General features: G+C 50.2%; 1 long non-coding RNA gene across 1 annotated transcript; it reads right to left on the bottom strand.

The window, feature by feature from the left end:
- Nucleotides 1-6,796: 6,796 nt before the first annotated feature.
- On the bottom strand, nucleotides 6,797-7,355 carry LOC143415195 (uncharacterized). The gene is made up of 3 exons (XR_013095834.1): nucleotides 7,199-7,355; nucleotides 6,967-7,114; nucleotides 6,797-6,886 (listed from the first exon to the last, which is right to left on the bottom strand). It is a non-coding gene; the product is annotated as an uncharacterized LOC143415195 (long non-coding RNA).
- Nucleotides 7,356-8,741: the final 1,386 nt, after the last annotated feature.

The following is an 8,741-nucleotide window of genomic DNA, read 5'->3' as shown; positions in this document are numbered from 1 at the left end:
GATAGGTCTTTTCTTTGATTTTTACCCTCTATGCTGCTGGATGTCTTTCTCTCTGTCTTCTCCCTCCCTCTGTTTCTGTTTCTCCATCTAAACTGAAGTCCTTACTCTGAGACGATGAATAAATAAAGCATGTTCCATAAACAGCTTTCCACTATTATTTAAGCTTCCAGGACCTCGCACTCTGACAGGCTCCCTTCCCCGCCATCAAATTCAAGAGTGTAAATTTTCTAAAAGGCTCTGAATGTTTTATGATGATTTCAGGGAATGATGGAGTAATAGCTGAATAGTGAAGCTATTACTTTTAATATTTATATTGAGTGCTTTGAATCATTCATGTGACAGGATGTAAAATCAGAGCTGCGGGACGTATGTACTTCACAACCACTGCCACTTGGCAAAAAATATTTGTTTTCCTGAGAAGTCTGTTCCAAACTGTTGTGAGCTACCCATCGGGGCGTGCGGGTGACGCTCTTTTTCCATGAATTTTAATCTTACCTTGAGAAAAGGCAATTCTTGAAAAGCATTAGTTCAGATATGGAGTATGTCTGAAAGAAATTGCAACAAATCTTTGTTGTGGTGTGTTTATAATTCAGAGGTCAAGTCGCCTCAGCGCTTGAGTCTAAACCTCTTTTATTCTCCTCATACTCTGTAATCCTGAGTAATGTTTGCTGCATGAAAGAACAACATTTATGGAAGCTGAACTTTGCCTCAAAAAGAGAGCTGTTAAAAATATAAATAAATCTACCAACCAAACACAAATTGCCTACATACTGTTCATGTCATAAATAAGAAATACACTTAAAATTATTATTATTATGTTAACAGTCCTTACAAACTCCAGTTCTTAAATAGAGTGGCGTGCATCACAAGTTGTGCACCTAGGGCATGAATGACCGAATTTAAACTACGGACAAAAATATAAATAAAAATATAATATTATAGTAATATATTAATAATAATAATATACCTGTATAATATATTTTTGTGGGAAAAATAAGCAAGCAAGCATTTGTTTATGCAGTCAGCAGACTTTTTATTAATATTCAACATGGTCTTTTTATATTAACAATTATTAGAAATTAGAAAAGATTTGTGGAGGACCACTGGTAGGACAACAAAAACAAAAAATACGAAAAGTTTTTCCTTATACTGTCATGTAATAGGATCAGTCACCAGCTGCCGATAACTTCTTGAGCCAAACCCATCTGTGAACTTGTCAGATACACGCCTGTAAAGATTTCCCATCACTCTGACAAAATCCTTCCACAGACAGACAGACTGACACATTTATGGTAGGTTTCCTGCTACAGTAGGAGGATTTTACTGCCGTGATGTCAAAGGTGAAAACAGTACCAGCTGCTAAATATATATTTGTAAGCCAGATCGAGTTAATTCATAGGGAGTTGCAAACACATAGGAAACAGAGTGGAAAGGGGTCATGGGCCTTGTATACTGTAGTTATTACTCTAAAAGTAAAGCAGTAATGCATATTGTTGCATATTTATGGGGTTTTTACTCAGCTATCTGTTGTTGTTGTTGTTTTAATTCCACAAACACAAACATGGTGTATCATTTTCACAAAACAAGCTTTGTTTCTTAACCATGTGTGACTGTGAGGTGCATAATTTTGACTAATCCGTCACATCATCTAAAAAATCCTCCAATCATTGTCAGTGATTCATCATGTCGATTTGAACTATAAAAAATGTTTAATTTAATTTGTATAAAGCACAGTTTTAACACACACAGTCTTTGCCTTTGTCTATTGCTGTCATGAACCGAAGTTCCGAGCGCAGGCAGGACCCAGTAGCAGAACACACACACTAGGGTAGGAGCGAATAAAGAAAGTAATTTTTATTGCAACTAAAGGTGTCCCGTGAGGGTAGCCAGAAAAACAACGTATGAAACCAGAAGAAACCGAGGGACCGCACAGGGAACGCCGAGAGCGGGGCTGTGAGAGGCTGTAAAACAAAAAGAGAGACAGATTACTGGGGTGCGGAAAAAAGGCAGCATACGAGGGAAGGTGGAGTGTGCGTCTCACGGTGATAGCCGGGCCGAGTGAACCAGAGGGGGGTGGAGCTCCAAAAGGGGTCGAGACGGCGAAGCTGAATGTGAACCAAATCTCAGGCGGACAGGTGGACAGGTGGACAGGCAGGTGGCTCGAAAACAAAAACACGCCGAGTTGTGATCTGGGTACACAGGGAAAAAAAAAACAGTGTTAGGTCCGATGGAGAGTTTGTCATACGAGTTCTTTTCCCGCAGGCGTACGTTACCGCTGAGAGGCGACTATGGACTGGCGTGGAGCAGCAGGTAGGGCAGGATTAAATAGTCCACCTGGTGATCGCCTGGGATGGGATGCAGGTGTGGGGTTAGCAGCCACGCTCGTGGGCGTGGACATCCCAGCAGCACCCCGGACGCCGGGCCGCGGACCATGACAGTACCCCCCCCTCAAGGGTCGCCCCCAGGCGACCAGCCGGGACCCCGCCTGCGGAGAGAAGCACGGAAAGCAGAGATGAGACGAGGGTCCAGAATGAAGGAGCGCGGGACCCAGAGGCGGTCCTCGGGGCCGTACCCCTCCCAATCCACAAGATACTGCCAGCCGCGCCCGCGCCGGCGCACATCCAGGATCCGCCGGACCGCATAGGCCGGATGGCCGCTGACGAGCCGGGCGGGAGGAGGGGGCTCGGAAGGAGGGCACAGGGGGCTGAGGCGGACCGGCTTAAGTTGAGATACATGGAACATGGGATGCACACGCCGAGAGGCCGGAAGCCGGAGCCTGACTGCCACCGGGTTGATGACTCGGTCCACTTCGTACGGCCCGATGAAACGGGGAGCCAGTTTGCGGGACGTGCCCCGGAGCGGGATGTTCCCAGCAGCCAACCAAACCTTCTGTCCCGGCTGGTAGTCAGGGGCTGGGGCGCGGCGACGATCGGCGTAGTGCGCCTGTCGTTCCTTTGCGCGCAGGAGGGCGCGGCGAGCGCAGCGCCACACACGTTGGCAGCGCCGGAGGTGATGAGGGGCCGACGGGACGGAGAGGGACAGGTCCTCTTCCGGGAAGAGCGGAGGCTGATACCCGAGGGACGCTTCGAAAGGAGAGAAGCCGGTGGAGGACGAGGTGTGAGTATTGTGGGCGTACTCCACCCAGGGCAGGTAAGTAACCCAGGAGGAGGGGTTTTGACTGGCTACGCACCTCAGCATAGTCTCCAGCTCCTGATTAAGGCGTTCAGTTTGCCCATTGGATTGCGGGTGGAAACCGGAACTCAAACTGACCTTGGCGCCGAGAATGGAGCAGAAGGTCCTCCACACTTGTGAGGTGAACTGGGGACCGCGATCGGAGACAATGTCCAGGGGAATTCCGTGGAGCCTGAAGACTTCCGTGACTAACGCTTGGGCAGTCTCAGCAGCCGAGGGCAGCTTGGCTAGCGGGACGAAGTGGGCGGCCTTAGAAAACCGATCCACAACGGTGAGGATGACACATTTTCCAGAAGAGGTGGGGAGACCGGTAACAAAGTCGAGCGAGATGTGAGACCAGGGCCGGTGGGGAGTAGTGAGTGGGTGGAGCTGGCCCATGGGATGTTTCGTGGATGATTTATTACGAGCGCAGACGGCACAGGCAGACACGTAGTCCCTCACGTCCCGTAGTAGCGATTTCCACCAGAAGTGTCTGCTGAGGAGGCGCGCCGTTCTGCTCACGCCCGGGTGGCACGCGAATCGTGCTGTGTGGATCCAGTGGATGACTGCTCCCCGGGCGGCGGCGGGAACGAAGCGCCGTCCTGGCGGTCCAGTCCCTGGGTCAGGGTCCCCCGGGAGCGCTTGGCGAATGGTCTCCTCAATCTCCCAGGTGAGAGCACCCACCACGCAGGAGGCAGGCAGGATGGTGGCGGGGGGGGCGCCTCGCTGTCGGGGGAATACAGACGGGAGAGCGCATCGGGTTTGATGTTTCGTGACCCGGGACGATAGGAGAGTGTGAAGTTGAAGCGGGCGAAGAATAGGGACCAGCGAGCTTGACGGGGATTTAACCTCTTGGCGGTTCTGAGGTACAGTAGATTTTTATGATCCGTCCATATAACGAAGGGCTGTTCGGTCCCCTCCAGCCAGTGACGCCATTCCTCCAATGCGAGTTTTACCGCTAGGAGTTCCCTGTCGCCGATGTCGTAATTCCTCTCCGCGGGGGTGAGTCGGCGTGAGAAAAAGGCGCACGGCCGGAGTTTGTTCAGGGGCCCAGACCGCTGGGAAAGAACCGCCCCGACTCCCGCATCAGATGCGTCGACCTCAACAACAAACTGTTTAGAAGAGTCAGGATGGGTCAGAATGGGTGTGGACATGAATAATCGCTTCAATTTAGCGAAGGCTGCGTGGGCCTCAGGGGACCATGTGAAAGACACCTTGGGTGAGGTGAGTTGGGTGAGAGGCGCGGCCACCTGGCTGTAGTTTCGAATGAAACGGCGATAAAAATTCGCAAACCCCAAGAAGCTCTGAAGCTTCTTTCGTGTCTCCGGAACCGGCCATTCCAATATTGCTTTGATCTTCACCGGGTCGGTCTTCACCTGCCCACCAGCGAGGATGTAGCCCAAGAAGGAAATGGATGAGGCGTGGAACTCACACTTTTCCGTTTTTACGTACAGTCTATTTTCGAGCAGCCGTTGTAGCACGCTCCTCACATGGATGCGATGGTCCTCGAGCGTCTTGGAAAAAATCAAAATATTATCCAGGTAAACAAAAACAAACACGTTCAGGAAATCCCGTAACACGTCGTTGACTAGGGCTTGAAAAACCACCGGGGCGTTCGTTAACCCGAACGGCATCACTAGATATTCAAAATGCCCTAGTGGGGTATTGAAGGCGGTCTTCCACTCGTCGCCTTCACGTATCCGTACCAGGTGGTAGGCGTTCCGCAGATCTAGTTTGGTGAAGACCGTAGCTCCCTGGAGTGAGTTAAAAATAGAACTAATGAGTGGGAGGGGATATTTGTTTTTGACGGTGACGTCATTCAGCCCCCTGTAATCGATGCACGGGCGGAGCGTCCCGTCTTTCTTTCCCACGAAGAAAAAACCCGCAGCCACGGGAGAGGATGACGGCCTAATACGTCCTGCAGTTAGCGACTCCTGGATGTAATTCTCCATGGTTTCTCTTTCGGGGCGAGACAGGTTGTATAATCTGCTAGAGGGCAGCGATGCACCCGGGAGCAGATCGATAGCACAGTCATATGGACGGTGAGGCGGGAGTGAGAGCGCCTCATCTTTACTGAACACCTGCTGGAGATCGTGATAGTCGGGGGGCACGGAAGAGAGGTCCGGCGCGGGTGGCAGGGCGGGCCTCCGTTCCGTTGAGGCGGAGGGAACGGCTGACCTCAGGCAGTTCGCCAGACAAAACACACTCCAGCTCGCGATACTTTTTCCGGCCCAATCTATGTGTGGGTTATGTCTCTGTAACCAGGGGTAGCCTAGGATAAGCGGGGTGTCAGGAGCAGGAAAAGTGAAAAAGGACAGCTGCTCTTGGTGGTTACCTGATGTGATTAACCGTACAGGCGCGGTTTGGTGAGTTATGTATGCAAACACTTGGTTGTTTAATGTAGACGCAGGGATGGGCGGTTCGAGTGGAGTAAGAGACACAGCTAGCCTCTTAGCCACCTTCTCATCCATAAGGTTCTGTTCCGCCCCGGAGTCCACTAACGCGGGGCATGTAAAAGTCTGATTAGAAGTCACGATAGTAACGGACAGTAACAATCGGGGTCTAGTAGTGCTTAGAGTGCTGCCCACCCGTATCCCCGGACTCACCGGTGGGCCGGGTCGTTTGGGCGGACCGGGCAAACAGCGATGCGGTGACCGGGCCTCCCACAGTACAGACATTCTCCAGCCCGAAATCGGCATTCCCTCTCCTCCGGAGAAAGCCGAGAGCGTCCGATCTGCATGGGTTCAGGCGGGGGCGGCGACGGAGAGCGCGCACACGCAGCTAGGGGCGGGGGCGGAGAAACGCGAAACCCGGGGCGCAATACGGAGCCCATAGGCTTAGACCGCCGCTCGGCATCCCTCTCCCACAAGCGTCTGTCAATCCTACGGGAGAGGGAGGCCAATTCATCAAAGGATCTGGTCTCCTCGTGAAAAGCTAGTTGGTCCTTCATCTGGTCATTTAACGACCGTAAAAAAAACCCACGAAGAGCCGAATCGGGCCAACCCACGGCGACCGCTCGAGTACGGAATTCAACCAGGTACTCCGCAATACTGCGCCGCCCCTGACGGAGCCCCAGCAACTTCTGCGCGGCATCGTCCTCCGATACCGGAGGGGAAAACGTAGCCTGGAACTCCTCCAGGAAGTCATCGTAATCGCAATCGCGAATGGGGTGAGAATTTAAGTAGGCTTCAGCCCATGCTAGAGCACGCCCCCGTAACAATCCCACGAAGTGGGAGATCTTAGCAGTATCCGTGGGGAACGCGTGAGGCGTGCGACTGAAAAACAAGGAGCACTGGAAAAGGAACCCCCCACACAGGTCCAGCTCCCCGTGGAAGGGTTCCAGCGGCGGAGGCGACACGCCGCGGTGCACGGCCTAGTTTGTAATTTATTCTGAGTGTCACTGAGCTCTTGACAACGGTCTTGGAGAGACTGGAGCTGCTGATCGTGGCGACCGAGGATAGCGCCCTGTTTATTAATAGCGGAGCGGAGTGGATCTGCTGGGTCCATACTGGCCAGTCCGTACTGTCATGAACCGAAGTTCCGAGCGCAGGCAGGACCCAGTAGCAGAACACACACACTAGGGTAGGAGCGAATAAAGAAAGTAATTTTTATTGCAACTAAAAGTGTCCCGTGAGGGTAGCCAGAAAAACAACGTATGAAACCAGAAGAAACCGAGGGACCGCACAGGGAACGCCGAGAGCGGGGCTGTGAGAGGCTGTAAAACAAAAAGAGAGACAGATTACTGGGGTGCGGAAAAACGGCAGCATACGAGGGAAGGTGGAGTGTGCGTCTCACGGTGATAGCCGGGCCGAGTGAACCAGAGGGGGGTGGAGCTCCAAAAGGGGTCGAGACGGCGAAGCTGAATGTGAACCAAATCTCAGGCGGACAGGTGGACAGGTGGACAGGCAGGTGGCTCGAAAACAAAAACACGCCGAGTTGTGATCTGGGTACACAGGGAAAAAAAAAACAGTGTTAGGTCCGATGGAGAGTTTGTCATACGAGTTCTTTTCCCGCAGGCGTACGTTACCGCTGAGAGGCGACTACGGACTGGCGTGGAGCAGCAGGTAGGGCAGGATTAAATAGTCCACCTGGTGATCGCCTGGGATGGGATGCAGGTGTGGGGTTAGCAGCCACGCTCGTGGGCGTGGACATCCCAGCAGCACCCCGGACGCCGGGCCGCGGACCATGACAATTGCTTTACATTTATTCCGCATGCATATGTTCAGATGTTTGACGTCTTTTGTGTAGTCTGGATTTTCCTTTTCTTGCTCCAAGATTAGTTTCCATAAATTGCTCTCACTGTTAAGCAGTGAAAAAAGAGACTGTATATACTCAACTTGAGAATTTTCCCCCCTGTGACCTTTGTCACAACTGTCAACTGTTAAACTCTTTATTTAAAGTGCCAGCATGCAAGAAAACTCTTGTGACATTATAGTTGTCAGGTGGTCTTGTGCAGATATTACAGGCAGAGGTTGGAATATGGGGTCTTCACAGATTTGTAGCCTTGGTTTTGGTGTTGTTTTGTCCCTTTGGCACAGTGAGCTTTAGTATGTGTATCTTGTGCTGTGTGGAGCCTGGCAGTTAAAGGCCAGTTTATTCTTGCGGGTATCAGGCAGCCTTGTCCTGAGGGAACGAGCTCTTTCATGCACAGTTAGTGCACTTGACTCAGCATGGAGATGCTTTCAGATGGAAAAGCCATGTTTAGAGGACGTCTTATGAGACATTAAAGCACTACTGTTCCATTGTTTTAGCTCTTCCTAAATGTCACTTTCCTCTCCTGAGTCTGCCCTTCACCACAATGTTGAGGGACACATCACAGAGGAAGAGCTTTTCTGTGGTCCCACTGAGGGTCCATTTGAAAAGAACTCTGACCATTACTGTCATCCTTATCTGTTTACTTTCCATGCAATATTTATTGAGAGAAAAGCAGGACAAATCAGGAAAATTATGGCCTCTTTAGAATACATTTTTGCAGAGTTGCATCATTTCTTCTACTCCAGATCAGTTGTTGTTTTTTTTATAGCTAATTCTTAATATGCTGTGGTCACTCACGACGTTAGGGAAGACACATCAGTAAAAGCATGCTATTTCAGTTCTATTCAGCTTCCAAAAGGCAAATAATATTTACTTTAACTTTATGTTATGACTGTTGGCTTGACATGAGCAACACTTTCTAAAAATAACACATACTGCTCCAAAACAGTCCCATTTGTAGTTTTCACAGAAAGAAAACAAACTTCATGCTTTGAATTTAAAAATACTTTTAGGCAGAATAATACATATATATGAGAATATTACAGGCTGAGTGGAGTCAAGAGGTCTGTTTCTTTTAACAAAATGAAACCTGCTCAGTTTGCAGTGATATGTTTATGGCCTTGGACTGACAAAGATATCTGTGAGTGCTCTGATTCACACATTTTCAGCCATCACAACAGCAGTCAGGACTGAGGCAACCTGAACAGTGTAACACAAATCTAACAAGACTCTTTTTATGGGTGCACTAAGACAGAAAAAGGAGAGCTGAGCTCAATAACTTTCTGTTTCTTTAGGTTTACATCACAATTTCACTG

This window comes from Maylandia zebra, linkage group LG23, assembly GCF_041146795.1.
Source record: "Maylandia zebra isolate NMK-2024a linkage group LG23, Mzebra_GT3a, whole genome shotgun sequence".
Classification (NCBI taxonomy): Eukaryota; Metazoa; Chordata; class Actinopteri; order Cichliformes; family Cichlidae; genus Maylandia; species Maylandia zebra.
This window is presented reverse-complemented; position numbering and strand designations above follow the sequence as displayed.